The following is a 22066-nucleotide window of genomic DNA, read 5'->3' as shown; positions in this document are numbered from 1 at the left end:
GCTATCATTGTTTGAACACTGTTTGTGTGGAAGTAAATTAATGTTTTGACTGACATTCTGTGGTTTAGCCACAAGATGTCACTGTTTTTCTAACACAGCCTAGGACTGCATAGATATTTGTATATTCATGAAGAGGTGGGTTTTTTTTTGCACTCAGAGTTGGAGAGAACAGGAAGGAGAGAGAGAAGCCATGTTTTGGAGCATGGTGAATAAGGGGCCCTGTGATCTGAGAATCTGATGACATCCAGGTGTAAAAGCGTCCCTCCATAACCATAGCTGCAGCTAAGTGAAGCTGATGAGATTGCTGCCAGGAATACTGATGAGATTGCTGCCAGGAAGGCTGATGAGAACAGAGGAACTAAGCAACATATACGGTGAGACCGCATGCTTGTTGGAGAGACATTTGTTCTGTTCAGAGTCACCAGCGTATGCAAAGCAGACCCGGGTCGGTAAAATCGTGCACGCACCTCATTTCAGTGTTGGCGCCTTGAGACGGAGTCCAGGCCTATAGTTAGTTAGTTAAGGTCTCTGTTTGTGTCAGGCCACAAGTGTTGTTACTGATCATTGGAAGGACTCCACAACTTAAAGTGATATTTCACATTGGAGAGCTGATAAAATCCTACAAACTCAAGCCAGACTGGCCTTTTTCTCAAAAGGAATACTCAGGCACGTGCTACAGGACCAGTTATGGGAGAGGGAATACTGTAGATTTGTGTAAGATTGTAAGCTGTTGTGCTGCATGATGTCATTGCACACCTGCAACCCCCCTCCCCTGTCTGTGCACGACTGTGGCTGGCTCAGCATGGGCGGCTGTTCTGCTTCGGAACTGCACATGTGCATATTTTTTAGGGGTGGCTGCTGTCCGTAATGGACATTTACGGACAGTTTGTAAATTTACAAACTGTCCCTAATTTTACGGACTAACGCCAAGGTTGATGGTTATTATTTGCATTCGCTGACACCAATGCTGGGGGTTATTATTGTGTCCACTGACTCCAATGTTGGGGGTTATTATTGTGTCCACTGAAACAAATATGGGATATTATTATATCAACTGACACCAATGCTGTGGGTTACTGTACTCACACTTCTTCAGTGTGCACTGTGACACACTACAAAAAATGCAGCAGGACTGAACATTTTGGGCATTGAGGTGCACAAATGAAATGCCAGGGACCCCACTTGAGGTCCTGTATATGTTTCAAGTTGATCACCATTGCTCTAAATAAAAAGTTTTTTTTTCTCAAGCAAATTTTGCCTTGTGTGACATTATTAGTTTCTGCATAGTTAAAATTGCACAGTAAATTACATTTTTCCTAAATCACTCCACCCATTCCTACTGGCCATATGTGTTCCATGCTGGTTGTACAGTGTCTATGCTATCTCATATGAATGGGCTGCCTAAAACATCTAAATGCACCAAATTAACACAGCGTACCACAACGCACAGCAGTGTGCTCCCATGCTTTGTAGGGTGATGCAATGCATGTGTGTTGGTAAGCTGCATGGAGGTGCCAATAAGAATGAATTATTTTGCATGTTGTGGTAACGCTCATACTTACACACCCATTACGCAGCACAACAGTGAATCAATGGATGAGTCCATCCTTCAGAGAAAACAGCTGGAGAAGCCATTGTCAGAAAAAATACCGTGATCTGTGTGAGAGGTAATAAATACAATCTTACAAATTTTTTTTACATGCATGCACATAAAATGAAAAAATATATCTGAGTCCAGGTCAACTCTGAAGCTGAACTTCACTCAAAACGTGAAGTACCGCTCATTCCCTCCATTCACCCACCCTTTAACTGAGTCTCTGTTTTTTTGGGGGGGGGCTGAGGGATTACTTTTTAGTCAGTACTTGTTCCCACTTGCTCAATCATTATCTAGGTGAGGATGATGTCACTTTGTCCAGCCCTTCTCTCTGCCTTTAGTCTCCCTGCGTTGCGTGATCTTGGAAATGGGAGCTGGCTGTGATTCATCAAGATCTCAAACCCAAGATGAGGGCGCCAGGGGATCCAGCAGTGGTGAAAAGAATTGGCTGAGGGAAGCCAGCGATGGAGTCTATGGGCTGGTAAGTATCTGTTTTTGTTTTCTGTATCTATCAGCAGCTACAGTATTTATAGCTACTGGCTTTTAATTTTTAATATACTATGTGAAGTTCTTCTTTAAACTGACATTGTTACAAATTTGGGAAATTCAGGTATGAAAAATGCACAGACTTTGGATGTCCAAAGCGTGAACTGCATATCAGAATGATCAGTAGATCCAGAATTACAGGCAATTGTAGCTGTTTCCTACTAAGAAGTATGGGCTCCCTGATTCCAGATAACAGTGACATCTCCACCCTCTGACACATTGGGGTTTATTTACTAAAGCTGGAGAGTCCAAAATCAAACTCCCTTCTGTATAGAAACCAATCAGCTTCCAGGTTTCATTGCCAAAGCTTCATTGAACAAGCTGAGGTTAGAAGCTGATTGGTTTCTATGCAGAAGGGAGTCTGATTTTGGACTCTCCAGCTTTAGTAAATAAACCCCACTAAGTCTAAAAAAGGAGGATTTATTTGGGAAGTACGCCCAACAAAAACAGTATGTCAATACCAATAAACAAGATCAGATTATAAATTGGCAAAACACCATAAACAATTAGAGGAACAAGTGTTTCTGCACCCATACCCTGAAATTAGGAAGGTCCTAACTAAGGGGTGTACTTCAGTCTCTCCAAAGCCCTGCCACTGGCCAATGTAGTTTAACTGTTGGGGGCCAAAGGTTCTGTGTTTTAGCGCTAAGGTTTAAATGAGGCCCACAATACAGGGCATAAGTACCCAAATTGTATTCTAAGATAAGGCAACATTGTAAAAAGTGGACAAGGCTGTTGTGGCCAGTAGCCTCTCACCACCAAGCGGTCTGTGATAAAGCCTTCTCTTGCTCTCTGGTGGCTGGAAATGGTGACGTTGGCAACAAGTCAGGACCTGTTAGACCTGACGATCTCTTACAGAACGATGATGCTCTCTGACAGCTGTGATGGATGTGATGGCCCAGTCTTTCCGTCACCATGGCAAACACTACAGTAGGCAGCTTTCCAATACAGCAACCCACTTTGATGGTCACCTTTCACCTTCCCCAAAAGACTGCCCCAAGCCCGTTGGACTTCTCTGTCCTTTTCCTCCTCCTGCAGCTCTTTGTCCTTTTGGAACCTCCAGTTCTTGCCTTGCTAGAGAACTGTCAACTTGGGACTACTTCCCCATAGTGTCCTCTGCTGTCCTGGGTGGTGGGCTAACCTAACAAAGCATCCTGCAATCAGTTATTCCTCTCTCTCTCTCTTACTCCAGTTCACTGTTACTCAGGAGAGGGGGAGAAACCTGTGCATGGGTGGATGCAATTTTAGTCACAGCCTAAGGGGATGAAAGAACCGCTCACCACTAGCTCAACAGATGGAGAGGAATGTGAACAGCCTCAGCCTGGAAATCCACCTAAGCCACATCCCTGTCATGCATTTTACCCAGCCCATCAGGGCATAATCATAGACTTAGTCACAGCCTAGTCTGTGCAGCAGCAGGTAGGGAGTGCCATAGAGCCAGGGCTACAAAATGATCAATCAACACACTTGTCTTGTAAAAACTGAGCATGGCCCCATTTCTCCCAACATTTAAGCCTCCCTATTAACTAGTGAACTCCCTATTAACTAGTGAGTCTTCTAACCACTAAGGTGAAAAGCGGAGGGGATTTAGGAGGCAGAAAAGGGTGAGGCCAAACTTGTTGTGTATAGGAAAAGTTAAGATTTGCATATATTTTTAGTTGCCCATATCTCTGAATATTTATTCTGACATGCAATGTTCACGAGCTAACCTCTGTTTATGTTTATTTTGTTAGCTAAAATCATTCCTATGGATGTAGTACAATTGTGTATTTTGTTGATTGCTTGGAATTCATTTTTAAAACAGAAAAAAATCAAACTTTTCACTTTATGTACATATTGCGGCACTGAAAAAGATAAACTCAGAAATGCATTGCATCTAACATCCTTCAACTTTTTCTAACCCTATTCACAGTTTCATGTTTAACCATCTGCATCATATTTCCTCTCGTATTATAATTATAATTTAATGGCAAGGTCTCACTTCGGCCGAAGTATAAAATTGTTCCAACAAAATGACTTATCTCCAGAAAACTGGAGACTAGTCAGCTGGAATTAGAAATATTTTGGCTTATTACAGTAAAAAAAGACAAACTTGGAACATCTTACTTTTATCTACCAGACAGGATGTGTGATTGTTCCCAGAACCGCTTGTGATTGTGGGTGTGGGATGGACTCATTAGAGTGGCGAATTACAGATTAGAATGTAAAATTATATAGCAGAGGCAAATGTAACATTTCAATGCGATGTGATTTCAGAGAGTGAAGCAATAAAAAGTGGAGCAGTAAGCATTGATTGAAAGGGTCATTTTACTTTAAATACTGGTAATTATTTCGGGTTTGGCAAGAACTTTATTGGTTGAAGCATCCATTGGGTCTGTAGTCAGGTTGCCTACTGTAAATTAGTTAGTTGTGGCTACCTTAGCTAGGGGAAAGGGGTCAATGTTTTTACCGCCTTCCCCAGACCAAGTTCATGGGCTTTTCTGGGTCCGGCCCTCCCGCTCTGGGTGATTATAAAAGGGACTGGGGTTCAGATCCGAGAGCATCCAGAAGAACCTGAAGGGTATTCAGAAAGCCGATGAGTCTCTGGAGAAACTTCCACCGAATTTGGCCTGGGAAACTGCATACTGCTACTATGTAGAAAGGCTGTTTGGATTTGCAGTCCACTCAGGGGAAAACTGACTTGTTGGGACACTGTCTTTATGGACTCCTGCCATTCTGAACTTACCACTTATGAACTCTACCTATCCAGGCATGCTGGGGCAGCCACAATTAGGGTTAGTTAGGAAAGAGACTCTTTGCCTGTTAACCTGCTATGCTGAGTTTCATCAGTAAAACCTTTGAACCGTTGTTCTGTCTGGTCTGAAGAGGTATATGAAAGTAACCGGCACAATACATAGACACGGCTTGGGTCAGTTAAAACATATTGGAGTATGAAGTTAGTCTCTTTGAGAGTTAACATGGTTCAGAAGAGAAGGAGGTGGTTGTCAAGAAGCCAGTATTCAGTACAAGCAGCCTATCCTGAAGCGTGGTACCTGTGCTAGTTAGGGGGTCCTTTGGTAGCGAGGGGGTTGCTTCTGGTATTCCCTCCCATAGGAGGTCCATCTCCTATAGCAATGGGAGCAGATCAACGTCATGGAGGCCCTTGGCTTAGCCATCAGGTGCGGAAGAGTTAACGGAATTAAGTGCACACATGAAGTCCATACTATGTTACTGGGAGTGAGGTAACAGAGGTATGCTGGTTGGATGGAGCGGGCATAGGCGCGGCGTGTCCCTCCTAAATGCAACAGTTGCAGTCAGGGTGTGCATTGATATGGGACCAGAGAGTTAGCTGCAATCTGGCTTATTTGATTAATGTACACAGTGTTCGGAGGACCGCCTTAAGGTTGAATTTCCCTGAAAGAGGTCCCTGACTTGTCCCAGGGCATTGATGAGTGTGACACAGTCACAGGTACCCCATTTACAGGGTAAGTGACCCTGCCCACAATGCCTAGCAAAGCCAAGAAGAACCATATAATCCCTTCTGTTCCCACTCCTCACATTTTCCTTTATCTCTTGGGCAATCCTTAGTATCTACAGCACAAACTTGAGTACCAAGTCCACCTACCTTGGCCATAAAAAGGGATCTTTAAGTGATTGTAAAGGCTTATTGAGAAAAAACAAAAACAAACCAAACATGTCTATACTCACCTGCTGTATGCAATTTTTGCAAAGAGCAGCCCAGATCCTCCTCTTCTCGGGTCCTCTGCCGGCGCTCCTGGCCCCTCCCTCCTGTCGGGTGCTCCCACAACAAGCAACTTGCTATGGGGGCACCTGCTGTTCCCTGTGTCCATTCACACAAGGAGCCGTGGCTCCGCCCTGCCCCCTCTCTCTCCTCATTGGCTCACTGGCTGTGATTGACAGCCGTTAGTGCCTATAGCTTCTGCTTCTGTCTCAGCCAATGAGGAGAGGGAGACCCGGGATAGCTGAGACTCCAGTGCACATCGCTGGATAAAGAGGGGGCTTAGGTGAGTATTGGGGGGATGCTGCACATAGAAGGTTTTTTACCTTCATGCATAGAATGCATAAAGGTAAAAAACCTTTAATACCCCTGCTGGCTTTTTATTTATAGACATGCTAGATAAAATATTTTTGGATAGGAAAGTATTTTTTTTTTAATTTTAATGGTTTTTTAATTTATAAACATTTCAAGAAAACTAGAGAAACCAGACACACCCACGCAGGGGCTATCAACTGCACATAAAAAATAAATGGTGCTCTAACACCAGAAAGCATTTTAATGACACTTATCCTAGGGGTTCTTGCTAGGACCGTGAAAGCCCTGTAGTATCTATGGTCGCCTAAAGTGTGGCCTATTTGCGCTAACAGTGGGAGAGGCTTAATGGGTTATGATTAAATAAAGTTGGCGCCTACTACCTGTATACACAGTACACCTTTACCACAGTCCTTGTACCTAATGCTGGGATTATTGAAGACCTGTAGCACATGTGGGCATCTAAAGAAGATGTGGTACAGTAAATAGGTTGATGTGATCTATTTGTTGTAGCAGTGGGAGGGACGTAAAGGGGTATAGTTAAAATAAAGTCAGAGCCTACTCACTGCATACACAGTACACATATATCACAGTCCTTGTATCATTTGCTAGGACTGTGAAAAGCTATAGCACCTTTAGGCACCCAAACTATAGCAATGATGCAGTACAGTGAATGGTAGGAGTGGCCTATTTGTGCTAATGTTGGGAGGGGCTTAGAGGGGTATGATTAAATAAGAGTCCACTCACTATATACACATATACCACAATCCTTGTACCTAGAAAATATGCTTTCATTACTGTGCTACAAGCAAGAGTCTTACAGACACAATTCACCCATAGAACAATGATTTTTTAAAAATGAGAGCTAGCACTTTGTGTATGTCTACTTTAAAGAAGAACTTGATTAAAATAGGAGGGGGCTACTTATCTACTTTTGAGACAATGAATACTTTGGCTAGGAGCCATGTAATTATGATATAGTAAATAGATTGCAGGGGTTAGGAATATGTAATGTATTAAGTGCAAAAGTCAGGAGTATGTACAACATAGTGGGGGAAATTTACTAAAACTGGAACGTGCAAAATTTGGTGCAGCTCTACATAGAAACCAATCAGCTTCCAGGTTTATTTGGCAATGCTTAATTGAACAAGCTGAAGTTAGAAGCTGATTGACTATGGTTCCCAGCTGCACCAGATTCTGACAGCTGCAGTTTTAGTAAACCTTTGTCAACGTACAGTATATATTTTCAGTGGGGTATTTTGGTTTTGTGCTGCCCTAGGCAAGACTAAAATTGGGCGCCCCCTTCCTGTTTAAGATCTACCCCTTCAGGACAGGAAGGGGCAGTGTGACAGGAAGGGGCAGCATGGGGGCAGGTGGGGGCAGCATGGGGGGTGGGGGCAACATAATGGGAGTGGGGAAGTGCCAGTCCTCCAAGCTCTTATCTGTCCAGCAGCGACTCCTCCAGATGGTGCCAGGATCGGTAGTTGAGCATGTGTCCTATCTCCACCAGGATCTCCGGCACCAGCTGCAATAAAGAGCAAGGGGGCTCCTCCACCCTGATCTTGTCCTCTTCTTCCTCCTCCTCCTCAGGCCCTCCGCTGACACCTCCTGGCCTCACTCATCCTGCACAGCCCGATGCACCCTGACACCGGGCCCTGGACCTTGAGCTTTCCCTGGATCTGCCCACCACTCCGTTCTCTTCTGCAGCTGGTCCCCTTGCCCCTGCTTGTGTGTCAGGTTGGCTCAGCTGTCCCCCCCAAGATGGTGGCCCTGGTGCTTTACCCACAGTGTCCATTCTGCATGGGGGGGAACACCTCTCCCCTATAAAATGCTACCCAAGGCAGAGACCTTGTTTGCCTTGTGGAAGATATGCCCTTGTATATTGTAGACGTCTGAAATATGTAACTCAAAGCCTACAGGGGTGAGAAGTATGTAATGTAAAAAGTAGTGTAAATAGTGCAGGGGTCAGAAGTACAGTATGTAACACACAGAGTGCATTGGTAAGAAGTATTTGATGTGCAACAAAGTCTATATACTGCAGGAATCAGGAGTGTGAAATGTACAATATAGCATATATAATGTAGAGGGTCAGAAGTACCTAATGTGAATAGTGCAGGAGTCAGACATATGTAATGTAAATGAAGTGAAAGAGTAAAAAGTGCTGCGCTAAAAAATATATTTTTAAAAAAAACAGTGTAAAAGTTATATGCCACTGTTTATCCTTTGTGACTAAATCAATTTGCAAAAAAACATTTTTGTGATTTAAAATAAAATAATTTTCCATATATTAAACAGTGTCCATCTAATTTGTGTAAAAAGTAAGTCAGTATAATTTGAAAACTGGTCATAGACTTTTTGAGGTTATACGGTCTCTTTCTTGTGTCCCTTCACCTTTTCCTTCTTATGCATAAATACAGACTACAATATAGGGCTGGCTGAAATTCGCTCCGTGTATGCCCAACATTTGGGGAAGTCCCTCCTAAACCTGTCCTCTGCTGTGTAAAACATGTCAGAACTGAGGAATAGGTCTGCTCCACTGCAGCTCTGACAGGTGGTCAGGCTGGCATACAGTACACACTGCTGTCTGTGAAGACTGTGCGCAATAGAGACATGGACGCTGTACGTGATAGCCATCTTGTTAGGCCTCATCCATTTTGTCTCTCCTCTCCTCCCTCCCTCTTTCCCTCATGGTATGGAATTTATAGCTGTAAGTTGAATGGACATCAAAAGGGCCTCTTATCTTAAATAAAACGCAGATAGATGAAGCTCCAGGGCTGTAAACCGCTAATTAGTCTGGTGCAGGAGGTCTGCTTTGAAAGCCACTTTTCTCTGCCCGATCGTAAAACAATAACTCAGTCAGTCATGACCTGTTAGGCCATTAGGGCTAGAGCGTGCCATAAAACATACATTTCACATGTAGACATTTTTCATACAATTCATAAAGTTCAGCAGGAACCGGGCACATTTTTATTAGGTATATATTTGGATAGATCATTTTAATATGAGTCAAACAAGGCCTTACATGACTATATTAGCACCTAGGACAGGGAAGAAAGCAGTCTCTTCCCTCCTGGGTGACAAGGGTACGTTCTGTTTGGTATCCCTGCATTTGAAATATTATATATTCTATTCTGAATATTAATCTGCCAGTTGCTAGGATGGTACCTGTACCTATTGGAGGTTATTAACCTTAGTATGAAATTGTAAGGCGACTTGATCATAACCTTGGTTACCTCCTAGCACCCCATCCCCAAACTGGATGATTGGTCATTTGTTCTCAGGCAAAACCCCTTTAATATCATAGAAAAGGATTGACAGGCTGGAGAAAAGACAGCTCTCGTTTAACATCAAACAGGAAACATCTAACGGACTTGAGAGCCAAGGCAACCTTTTTGTTCAGACACTTGGACTCCTTGGCTTAAACCAAGGACATTGCAAGTATTCTGCCTTCTGAACTCCTTTCTTTTATTTCTCTATTATTTTATTGCTCTATTTATATCTTTGTAACATCTTTTTCTGTAAATATGTCAATTGCACCATTTTGACCTTTTTAGTAATAAATCCTATTTTAAAAAGTGTTGAACTGTCTCTAAAGCTTTTAATGCAAACTAAAGAATCCCTGTCTCTTGTAGAGTGCTACTGTATGTAATAACCCTCTGAATATATCTGTGGTGACAGTGTGTATTACAGACGCTTATGCTAATATCATCGTGTTATTGCTAGGATTTGTGTAAAAAAGGTGGTGGTGGCAGTGTGAAGGGTTAATTGCGTAATTACCCTAACCCAGTAACAATCACTCTTAGGCTGCTGGCACATAGATTGTAGTCCCGCGAGCTGGAAACTCTTTGTGCATGGAGCAGCTGAGAGTGGCATTGTTACGCAACTGACAGCGGGGTGCAAGATTGGCTGGTCCTTCGGTCACGAGTTGGTGAGAAGGGCAGGGGTTTGACGCCGCATTCCGTCACACTGTCCACCATAGAAGCGTCTAATTTGCAGGAAGAGAAATGCCAATGGTCAAGACCCAGGACAGCCAGCAACGTATGTTCAGCATGCCCACATTCCATGCTTATCTCTTTCCAACATCTCTACCAGAAACCCAACTTTGGTTCAATACTTCTGTCCATCTGATTTCTTTTTCCTGTTTATACTATTTTTTTGGAACCAATTGCTACAATGGATGCTTGCATGGCTACCATTTGCAGCAACTATTTGCATTTAGAGAATAATAGAGAACAAAGTGGCAGCGCACAGACCAGAAAGTAGACAAAACTGTTTCTTGTCCTACATGTCATCCCTTCTCTTTTCCCTTTGTTGCTAATTTTTTTAATTCAATTATCTATCTGCAATACTTACCTTGTCTCCAGCTCTGTCCACCCAAAATCTTCCCTCTGCAGATTGCCTTCTTCCAGATTGAACAGGGGCCAGAAGCATTAAGCCCACTTCCTGTGAGCCCAGGCTGTAATGGACACACTCTGTGGGGTGTGTCAACACATTGACCTGGGCTCACAGTACAACACTGCAATACAAGTCCTGATGTCATAACGCAGTATTAAAGACCACTCTGAGAGAAGAAGAAGACCTCAGGACATTATGTGATCAGCCAGAAGATGAGTCCGGGGATGGGGGAAGGATTTGAGGGTAGGTTTAAAAAAAAAAAAAAACTCTGTTTTAATTATAGTGCACCCAGTAATTAGCACTACTGTAAGGAACATAACTGGTCAGACACTTCCTGCTCAATTCTTCTGCTATGCAAATCATAATGAGGGGTGCAGGGCCAAGGATAAGGGAGTACCACCAGTCCTCCAGTACCGTGAGGTCTATGGTTCCCTTTCCAACCTAAAAATTAAAGTATCCAAATCAGAAGCGATGATTGTGTCCATGCCCCAATCCCAAATAGATACCCTGAAAACAAACTTCAACTTCAAATGGATTACTTCAGCACTTCACTGTCTAGACACCTATATTCCTCCATATCTAGCCAAATTTATATGCTAAACTTTGTTCCTCTACTTATAAAATACACACTCTGCTCTCTACATGGCACCAAGGTCCATTCTCTTGGTTTGGCAGAAGTAATATCACCAAAATGTTAATTTTGCCTAAAAATCTTTTTCAAGCCTTACCAATCCGTATACCCAGGTAATTCTTCAAATAAGCAAATGCCCTACTTATTGACTTTATATGGGCCCACAAGAGACCTAGACTACGAAGGCACTTACTCACTCTACCTAAACACTACGGGGGCCTTGCAGTCCTGGATATCCACAAATATTACCAGGCGACACACTTAAGAAGACTCATAGACTGGTGAAGACATATTGACATCAAACTGGTGCTTTAGGGACCTCCCACCCACCCTCAAGAGGCATCCGACTCTGGAACCCACATTGACTATTTGTGCCCGGTTGTATCTAACCACCCCTCTATCATCCACTTGCTCCCCCCTTTACCCAATTTTATATAACCCATGCTTCTCACCCGGACTACGGGGGGGGGGATCGCTTCATAACCTTTTGGGCTCCCATTGTTACCAAGTATCCCACTTTTTAAGCTCCACACAGTGGCCGTCAATTTAGACATTCACCTCTGCGACGGATCGCTGCTGTCTGGACTTTTGGAGTGCCTTGCAGTTAAGACATTATTTGATGACACTCCCTCCTCCAGACAGTTTTCAACGTTAGTTGACTCCCTTTGAACGCCTTTGTGAGGGAGATGGCCCACTGCCTCATTCTCTCTCTTTTGATATACTCTCAATTGATTGCTCCACCCTTCATCCCAACAACGGCAAATTATTCGTTTTGCTCTAAAATCATCCATCTGTTCACAGACGCAGGAAACAAACTTCAAACTCCTTACCAGATGGTACCATACATCGTCGATACTCTACAAATACTGTCCCGCACTCTCAGACCAATGTTGGTGATGCCAAGATGGTGAGGGATCTTTATTACACATCTTTTGGACGTGTCCAAAGTTGGAATCCTTTTGGTAAGAGTTTCATCGTATCTGACAGAAGTTCACCGATTATGTCCTTCCAGAAGACCCAGCCCTCTTCCTCTTACATGTCTCGAATATCCCCGAAAAAACATACAGCAAATCGATTCTGTGCCATATGTTTAATTCTGCTAGATCATGTAGCGCCCTATGGTGGAGAGATACATGACCCTCTCCCATCTCACTCTGGCTCTCGAAAGTGGAAGAAGTGAACAAGATGGAGGACTTGATACTATCAGCGCAAAACAGACGTGAAGCCTACTCAAAAATCTGGCTTCTCTGGAACATGTTTACTTTCTCTGACGAGGGGAAAACCATCTTTGCATCTTCCTCACAAGATTGACACATAATACCTCACTTTTGGCTGGGATCATCCCTCCCTCTTCTGGTATCCCCCTTTCCTTCTCCTCCCACCTCCACCCTTTTTTTTTTTTCCTTTCTCTCTCTTTCTTTCTCTTCTTGCTTTCCCTGTCTGAGTTCACCCCATTCTTTTCCCTTCCTATATACATTCTGTTAAGACAGACAAACCCAGGTACTCATAGATTCAATCAGACCCAACTCTGAAGTACACCCCTTGCTTAGTTCCCATTTTGTGGCCTAGGGGCTAATTTGAAGTCCTACAAAAGCTTATTTTGCATTTTCTACTGTTTATACTTATGGCCATACCTTTTCCAGACAACCTGTGTACATTTGGGGTATTACCCCTTTCTATTTTGTATATTTTGGCTATATTTTATTGCTCTGTAAGTGCGGTGTTGTCTACATAAATAAAGAATTTTAGAAAAATAAAGTATCAGATCTAAGATGTTTATCTCCTGGCCAATTATATCAAAATCTGTTTTGGACATTTCTCTTGGACTGTCCTGGTCTTATTTTCAGAATTTTAGCATGAGCACAAGATGTTCTACTGCAGGTGTTGCCACCATCCCATTGGTCCAAATAATTGGGCAAGCTGAGTAACCAGTGTAAGTGGAGTCATGGGGCAGCCTGCCAAACAACTGTTGTCTTGTGTTGTCCTGATCTGCATAGATGGCTTTGCTGTGTTGATCCTTAGTACTAAAGAATTAATAATTATTTGCAGCTGTTGGAGATTCACACTTAGGCTTTGTTCACACAGGGCATACTACAGCGTGCGCCCATGCGAGGGATTCACAGGTTTTCTGTGCACCTGTACATATCCGTGAATGCAAACACGGCCACCACTTGGTTGTACGCTGTAGTACGCCCATGTGAATGAGGCTTTACGTTTTACGTGGCAAGTTGTTGTAACTAACTAGACTTTGTCCTGAACAACTAATGCTAGTACAAGTTACTTGGCTTATTTGAAAAATGTCTCTATGTTTTTGTCCTCTGCCAAGCACCTGAAATTGATTAACATGTCACCAATTAAGAATAGAACAGTTTATAAACAAACCACAAGCTATTGTCCAATCAGATCACATAATTGATCAGATAAGGAACACTTGAAACAGCACTGATATAACAAACAAAAGAAGTAATTAACACTTGGCATATTTCCCAGTGAAACATATCCAGCGTTTGCAGATGTTTCGATCTTACTGATGCAAACAATATTTTGACAAGCATATAATGAAAGTGACATTGTGTCGGTCTGTTGATGAACTAGAGATCTGCAGAACAATTGTAAACACATTAAACTCCAAGCATAAAAGATACAAAAGATTGCAGCTCTATAGTCATAAATAATAAATAATTATTAAGTAAAAGTAATAAATAATTAAAGGTGTTCTATAGTCACAGCATACACTTTCATTGTATAACATCAGCATCGTAAGAGCAATACAAACAGAACTTATATCTGACAATTCAAAATCAGCTTACTTATAATAATGAATTTTATTTATTTCAGGTGTTTTTATAGTGCTGTCAATTTACACAGCACTTTACATATATGAATAATAATAACAATTAGGTAAGTGTGCGCAGAGTAAGACACGAAACTAGCATACAAGGCAAACCTCAGCACCTTAGAACTAGACAAACAGAATAACAAGGTATGCAGCGCTAAATAAATGATAAAGAGAAAACACTGATAACAACATCTCTGCTGGGACAAAGATGATATTGTTGAAAGCGTGTCCACGTTCCAAGTATGGTGAATATAACCCTTCAGGCTTAATCGAATGTTCAATTCAGCGTAATATCAGCGTATATTCCTGAAGATTCCAATAAACGTATGCGCTTACCACAAGAACATACAAAGTGTGTGTTGTATGTATGTCATCCGGTGTACCATCAATGGAAAAGGAGCCTGGTTCCCACTGCGGGCCGCATCCGGTCACTACGGTAAATACTCAGGGGATGTCAGCACTCACTCTGGGATCACATCCAGCTCACCGGTGGGTCCAACGGCGTCCAGCCTCCCGGTAAATGCTCCTCCTACTGTGGTGCACCTTACATGACTCGCAGATGAACAAGTCACAAAGCAAAAATGTATGGATGGTGAAGTACGTCTTTATTGAGAAATTCCACACAAAAGGTATAACACTCACATCAAACAGTCTGTAGCAGCCAGGTTAGGTTGCAACCTCCCTGGTGGTCTATGGATTCCTGGTAAACAGTGGCGTCTGCTGGGTGAGTCCCATCAAACAGTCTGTAGCAGCCAGGTTAGCTTGCAACCTCCCTGGTGGTCTATGGATTCCTGGTAATCAGTGGCGTCTGCTGGGTGAGTCCCCTGACATGTTTCGAGCAAACAAGCTCATTATCAAAGGGGTGAGCTTTACATATATATTGTATATTTACATCAGGCACTAACCCTCAAGGAGCGTACAATCTAAGGTCCCTAACTCACATTCATACATACACATACTAGGGCCAATTTAGGCAGGAGCCAATTAACCTCTCAGCATGTCTTTGGAGTGTGGGAGGAAACCGGAGTACCTGGAGGATACCCACACAGGCAGAACATGCAAACTCCAAGCAGGAGGTGCTATGGCTGGGATATGAACTAATGACCCTAACACTGCCAGGTGGAAGTGCTAGCCATTTAGCCACTGTGCTGCCCCAACTTGAATTTCACTCAAGATCAACCTCCTATAATCCCATGCACAGGTAACTCTGGAAGAGGGAGCAGGACTGGGAGCCAGTTAGGTGTGTTACATATAAATCTGCCAACACAAAAAATGCTGACAGGAGGAAAGAGCAGCATGGCCAGCAGATTGAACTCATCAGTCTCCTGCTGCTGTTTAATTGTCCAGTAAAAATGCAGTGGTGAAAAGAGGACACCACTGTATCCCTTCTACAGCCCCTAACTGTAGTAATAGAAAGTGATGTCAACCATCTGGCTGTGCTGTGTGGCAAAGCTGTGTAAATCACAGAATTGGATGGAAACAAAAATACATTGGCAGATAAAGCAGCTCCCTTATATTAATTTCAATTAATATTTTTCTGTTTGACTGGAGTTCAGCTTTAAGTTTCTGAAAAAAAATATTATGATGCATATTAATTCCATAACCAATAGAACTGCAGAGCATTCTATTCCAGGTGAACACAATACACATTGACAGCCTGCCACACCCCAGGTACAAGAGGACTACTGGTATCAGCAAAAATTCTATTTTCTTATTCTAAATTTTAAAATTGCATTGCACAGCTATTTTTTTAAACTAAAAAAACCAGCTTTTGCTTCAATTCTCACTTCCAGCATTATCACCCATAGAACCTACCACTCTGTGTTTGAGGCACTGGAAGTGAAAAATAATTGCAAAAATGGCAGGAGAAAATCTATATTAAAGTGGTGGTAAACCACAAAAAAATCTAAAACATCCTCCTGTAAGTTAAGAGTATAATGTGCTAGTATGCAATGCATTGCATACTAGCACATTATGAAAGACTTACCTGAATACGAAGCCCTCCAGGGGAGCGCTGTCACAGCTCTCCGAGGCTTCCATCTCCACCCGCTGTTCCTTCTGGGTTCATGAGCTGCGGCCATCTAGCCGAGCTGCGGTGTTGTCACTTCCACACATGCGAGCGAGAGTTTCAGCCGCGGCACAGCTCTCTCAATGGATATCACAGCATCACTGGTGCTTCTACAGTAAATATCCCCGAAATGATACAAGTTTAGGAGATATTTACAGTACCTACAGGTAAGCCTTATTAAAGGCTTACCTGTAGGTAAAAGATACAAAATTGAGTTTATTTCCACTTTAAACTGTGTAGTGTAACACTTAAATAAGTGTAGTAAACAGCAATTACATAAAGTAAAGCCCAACTCCAGAATTTAGAACTAGCCTTTTGCTTTGAACCACATGCCTCTCCCCCCTATCCTCTGAGTTCCCCATCACACCTGTGTTTAAAAAAATCACTTTATACATACCCTACAGTCATAGGCTTGTCATATGACTGGGTTCTTCCTCTTTTTCTCTGGAGGTGGGCACTGCATATTCCTGGACACTCTAATACTCACATGCTATGAGGCCAGGTTGGTGGGATGACAGGGCATGTAATGGATTGTGTGCGAGGTCAGCTGTATGGTGCCCAACCTGAGGAAGCAGCACACTCAGAGTCCAAGGTAGTTTATCAATGTTGTATTTTGTTGAGGGCAAATTGTGGAATAAAACAGTTACTTACAGAGCACAGATATTAGCGCTAGCAGTATCATTTCACTCAGGTGCAGTATCTTTTGCAGTGACAGACTCAGCAACACTTCAATAACAGGTTTAGTAAGACTTGGATAACAGGCTCAGTAACATTCTGTAACAGGGTCAGTAACACTTTGTAATAGGCTCATTAACACTCAGTGACAGTGTGACGGGCGCGGTGTCAGACCCCTGACCTTCTCACCAAACTCGTGACCGAAGGACTAGCCAATCTAAAACCACGATGTCACGTGCATAACAATGCCACGCCCAGCTGCACCCTGCACACCGAATTTCCAGCTAATTGGACGACAATCAATGTACCTGCAGCCTGGGAGCGTTTGCTATTGGGTCAGGTTAATTACGCAATTAACCCTTCACACTGCCACCACCTCCTTTTTGTACAGAGAAAGAGGAAACTCAGCAATACACTAGGATGATTGGTTAATCGTCGGTATCTCCGCAGACAAGTTATACAGAGGGTTAAACACTCATAGTAGCGCTCTTCAGCGGCAGGAATTCGTAAGTTACATTAAAGAGCTATAGAAACAGTTCAACACTTTCAGAAAGTAAGATTTATTACTAAAAGGTCAAAAGGGTGCAATAAAAATATTCACAGGAAAAAGATGTAACCAATATATATATATATATATATATATATATATATATATATATATATATATATATATATACAGAGTACCACAGCACAGCAAAAAGGTAACAGAAAGAAGTTTAGGTAGATAAGTATTTGCCAAAACGCCTTGGGTTAAACAGTTTTAAGTCTTATGAGCTCCAGGATGATTTTCTTTGTCTCGACTGCAAGTTTCGTTGTTTTCATGGCAGGAGACTCTGCAGTGATGTTAAACACAGGGCAGATCTCTTGTTCTCCCTCTACACACAAAGCATAACAGCTTATTCCCACAAAAATCAATTGGTATCTTCTTACAACAGACAAGTTAATTACCTTATTTGGGCAGAGGATTGTTAGGCAGGAGCTCAGCATCATACACTGATTGCATTCCTGAGGGAGGGGGAATGAGGGGATAACATTAGCGATTCTTAACAAAATAAGGATCGTGTCTGGCTCTGGTGTGCACGATTGTTACACCTTCCCCCTCAGGTGGTTGCATAGGAATTTAAGAGAAATACCAAAATGCAGACGTTTGGAGCAAAATGGGGAACCGCGCCCCTCCCTGTGTGCATGATTGTTACAGACAATTTCAGTAACACTTGGATACCAGGCTCAATAATGCTCAGTAACAGGTTCAGTAACCCTTGGATAACAGGCTCAGTAACACTCAGTAACAGGCTCAGCAATGCTCAGTAACAGGTTCAGTAACACTTTGATAACAGGCTCAGTAACACTCAGTGACAGGTTCTGTCACACTTTGTAATAGGCTCAGTAACACTCAGTAACAGGCTCAGCAGCACTCAGTAACAGGTTCAGTAACACTTGGATAACAGGCTCAGTAACACTCAGTGACAGGTTCAGTAACACCTGGATAACAGGCTCAGTAACACTCAGTGACAGGTTCAGTAACACCTGGATAACAGGCTCAGTAACACTCAGTGACAGGTTCAGTAACACTTTGTAATAGGCTCAGTAACACTCAGTAACAGGGTCAGTAACACTTCATTAACAGGCTCAGTAACACTCAGTAACATTTTCAGTAACACTTGAATACCAGGCTCAGTAACACTCAGTAACAGGTTCAGTAACACTTGGATAACAGGCTCAGTAACACTCAGTGACAGATTCAGTAACAGTTTGTAATAGGCTCAGTAACACTCAGTAACAGGCTCAGTAACACTCAGTAACAGGTTCAGTAACACCTGGATAACAGGCTCAGTAACACTCAGTGACAGGCTCAGTAACACTTTGTAATTGGCTCAGTAACACTCAGTGACAAGCTCAGTAACACTTGGATAACAGGCTCAGTAACACTCAGTAACAGGCTCAGTAACACTTGGATAACAGGCTCAATAACATTTAGTAACAGGCTTAGTAAAACTTGGATAACAGGTTCAGTAACACTCAGTAACATGTTCAGTAACACTTGGATATACAGGCTCAGTAACACTCAGTGACAAGTTCAGTAACATTTGGATATACAGGCTCAGTAACACTCAGTGACAGGTTCAGTAACACTTTGTAATAGGCTCAGTAACACTCAGTAACGGGTTCAGTAACACTTGGATAACAGGCTCAGTAACACTTATTAATGAGTTCAGTAACTGGCAAGATGACCACTCTACACAGTCACAATGCGAGTCCCAGACAAATGCTGACACAGTCCATAAGGCACAGCAGTAGTGGAGCAGGTTAGTTGGACCGGCTGATGCCAGAAGGTGATAGTGTAGTGCAATTTTCATCTTGCTGGGGCAGCATCTGCTGGAGGGGTGGCTGACTGGCAGGTTGCTGTAACAGATGGCGGCTCAGAATGGCCCTGCTGAAAGTAAGCGCTGTATGCAGCAAACAGCAGTGTCCCCATTCTGTCCCTTCTCATACAGGAACCTTTCCCTGAAGCTAAAACTCTGACCCTGACAAGCATGGTTCCTATCCCTAAACTAGCCACTTCACAAATGCACGCCAATACAGTGGGGCACTGCTATTTATCAGCACTTCCCCAACCAAGATAGCGCAGAAGGTCACTGAGGAGCAGTGTCCAAACGGCCAGTTGCTTCTCCCTGTGACACCTATGTAGGCTGCAGGGGAATATTATTCCCCTTTCTATCCCCAAGGCGGCAAGGCACCACTTGCTGGGTGGAATAGAAACGACACCTGTCAACAGAATAAAGCTAGATATTTTTCAGCCTGGAAGAGAACCTGCACTGGATTGCATAGTCTGTAGTGGAAAGTGTTAGAGGGGAGGTGAGTATTGCTGCCATTTTTATTTTTACCATTGCTGTGCTTTTCATTTTTAAAACTTTTTACAAAGGTAGAGATGAGCTTAAACCAATATTTGGTATGGCCACCCTCTGCTGTTAACAGAGCAATAATTCTCTTAGGTATATTTGCATACAACTTTCCACACATACTTAAGCTGGTTGCAGATACTATTTTCTTGTTCAATTTCCTTAAGATTTAGACCTTCAACTATGTAGTGCAAGGGCCTGCCTCATTGCATACAATTTTAAAGTATTTAGGTTTGACCTCATATTGCTGTATAAGGTTTTGGTAAATCTAATGGAAATTGTACAACAAAAATTGAATAATATGTAGCCAGATTTAGGCTGGCATAATTCCTTCTGTAATTCAAGACTAGTTTGATGAAGCATAGATTGGGGTTCCATAGGGGTTATACCATTTGTTGTGCGATTCCTTGTTATTCTATTCACTGAATATAGTTCTTTAGGACCTTGGTCATGTTTAGGGTCATTGTCACACTGCAGATTGAATCTGGAACCAAACAGATGTCTCCCTTATGATACTGTATGATGGATAAGATCCTGCCATACTTCTAAGAAGAGAGGGCACCCTCAACTTTGATCAGATCCCCATATCTGTTTGTGCAAATGCAGCCCAAAACCTGCAGGTGAACTTCTACCATTCTTCATGGTTGCCTTTTAGTTGATCCTGTTCTTCAATCCTTCAGTGTAAAAATTGCCTTTTGTTCAAGGCAGATATTAGAAATTTTAACTCATCAGTCCAAAGCATTTGATTTGTTTAACTACGCTTCAGTCTTTTTATGATTTTGTGCACAAGTGAGTCATTTGTCTTTGCTTCCATCTCAGAAGGCTTTTTTTGGTCCCAACCCTTCTCTTTTGATGACTTCTGAAGACTGTGGATGGGTGTACCAGGATTCCTGTGGTTTATGCCAGTTCAGACCTGATAGTAGCACCTAAAATCTTCTGGTTTTGAATGCTTGATATATTTATTATTTGCTCTGCTTAATTTCTGTGCAAGTGTTCCTCTATGTGTTTGGTCGTTAACCCTACCCTTGTGTTTGTGCTTCTGCAGAAGACCTTGGACAGCACATCTGAAAACACTTGTTTTTTGCTGTGAAGAGACCTTGATGACAGAAGATCAACTTGTCTTGTTGCTCTTTCCTATATGCCTACCGAAAAAACTTACAATGTTTGACTGGAATGTGGTTGATGATGAGGGATAAGCTGAACTGCCCTGGGTTCGGATCAAGCAGGGTTTGACTGAATTGAAAGACATTCTGTTGCCAAATCCGGGTTTGATCACTGCCCTCAAGAACATGTACTAATGCAAAAAAGAAAATCCATTTAGCCAAGAGCTTTTTAGAAAGAACTGGCATTTAAGAGTGTTTTGAATTGCTGACAAATGCCATTTCCCTTCTGGCTTCTTTTTTTAAAATAAAAAAGGCACACAGGCCCCAAAGGTACCCCCCCCCCCAACCCCCAGGTATATAGCAGATCTCTCTCTCTCTCTTCATGGAAACACCAAATTAAAATGAAATAAAAAACATTACACATTCTCTTTACTGGCCTGAAACATTTTGTGACTAGCTCTCTGTAGCTGGATCAGCATCTCTGAAATCTCAGTACCTAGGGAAAAGGGTTTTTTTATTACAATGCGCAGCATTTTTTGATCTTTTGTTTGCTGTCCAAGTTGGCCTGGCTTGTGATTGTTTTAGCAATTGGCTTTGAATTCACAGTGAATACTTGGGCGACTTTACACTAGTTTGCATGTGAATCACAGACCACAAAAATCTCACATCTCATAGCACAACATACTTTATGTAATGAAAATCATGAAAATATTTATCACATACAGACTCAGGGTTGGAGTACTTATCTATGCAGTACTCTGATTTTATTTTATGTACACACTTTTCCCTATAGTCTTTTATACTCACCGACCACTTTATTAGGTACATCTGTTCAACTGCTTGGTAGCACAATTGCTAATCAGCCAATCACATGGCAGCAACTCAGTGCATTTAGGCATCTGGATGTGGTGAAGAAGACTTGCTGAAGTTTAAACCGAGCATCAGAAATGGGGAAGAAAGGGGATTTAAGTGAACTTGAACGTGACATAGTTGTTGGTGCCAGATGGGCTGGTCTGAGTATTTAAAAAACTGCTGATCTACAGTTACTCATGTCAATATGGACCAAAATCTCTGAGGAATGTGTCCAACACCTTGCTGAATCTATGCCACGAAGAATAAGGCAGTTCTGAATGCAAAAGGGGGTCCAACCCGGTACTAGCAAAGTGCACTTAATAAAGTGGCTGGTGAGTGTATATGACATGTTTATTCCAACTTTAGGCAACTTTATGACCCAGGTCATTCCAACTCAGGATTTATCCTCCAAAAGTCTATTTAGCCTATTTAT

The 22066-nt window shown here is 42.4% G+C and overlaps 1 long non-coding RNA gene across 1 annotated transcript; it reads left to right on the top strand.

Moving 5' to 3' along the window:
* The first annotated feature begins 1886 nt into the window (after positions 1–1886).
* LOC149446258 (uncharacterized) lies at positions 1887–21206 on the top strand. Its single transcript, XR_016306225.1, has 2 exons — positions 1887–2075; positions 20724–21206. It is a non-coding gene; the product is annotated as an uncharacterized LOC149446258 (long non-coding RNA).
* Positions 21207–22066: the final 860 nt, after the last annotated feature.

This window comes from Staurois parvus, unplaced genomic scaffold (assembly GCF_062004578.1).
Source record: "Staurois parvus isolate SC_StPar_1 unplaced genomic scaffold, SC_StPar_1.0 ptg000693l, whole genome shotgun sequence".
NCBI lineage: Eukaryota > Metazoa > Chordata > Amphibia > Anura > Ranidae > Staurois > Staurois parvus.
This window is presented reverse-complemented; position numbering and strand designations above follow the sequence as displayed.